This window comes from Halyomorpha halys, unplaced genomic scaffold (assembly GCF_000696795.3).
Source record: "Halyomorpha halys isolate HHAL.00 unplaced genomic scaffold, Hhal_1.1 Scaffold469.1, whole genome shotgun sequence".
Lineage (NCBI taxonomy): Eukaryota > Metazoa > Arthropoda > Insecta > Hemiptera > Pentatomidae > Halyomorpha > Halyomorpha halys.
Genome location: NW_027114062.1, coordinates 742,778 through 743,249, shown reverse-complemented (window position 1 = coordinate 743,249; position 472 = coordinate 742,778). Strand labels below are relative to the sequence as shown.

At 25.6% G+C, this 472-nt stretch overlaps 1 protein-coding gene across 7 annotated transcripts in view; it reads left to right on the top strand.

Moving 5' to 3' along the window:
• blot (bloated tubules) overlaps positions 1 to 472 on the top strand; it is a 268,462-nt gene that overhangs the window by 181,622 nt on the left and 86,368 nt on the right. The window lies entirely within an intron of this gene.

Sequence of the window (472 nt, the reverse complement as noted above, 5' to 3'; positions counted from 1 at the left end):
CTGATGGCAATTATCCAAAAATAAGCCAATTAATTAATTATATTGAGTCCTGCAAAACTGTTATTATAATTGGATTCTTTTCCAAAGGATTTTTGTGTGTTTATTAGTTTACCAATTAAATACTTTTATAATAAGGGATGGTATTGTGTAATATAATAGTACATTATATTATTATTAGTTGCTGTAATCCCATAAACACAATCATAAAATATTAAACGCAAAACAGAAATAAATATATGATGAACTATTGGAAACACCTGTTGGGGTTTGGAAACCCCACTCCCAAAAAAACCTCTCTTACCTTTCTCCATCAGTCAGTTTCATTCCAAAAGTTGTTGTGGACAGTTATTAGTTATAGAAAACACATCAGTTACAGAATAAATACTATTTCTATTAATTTGTATTCTATAAATTTTAAAGTTTAATAAATTGATAAGAAAAATCTTTATTAAAAAAAATTGTTAGATTCTTT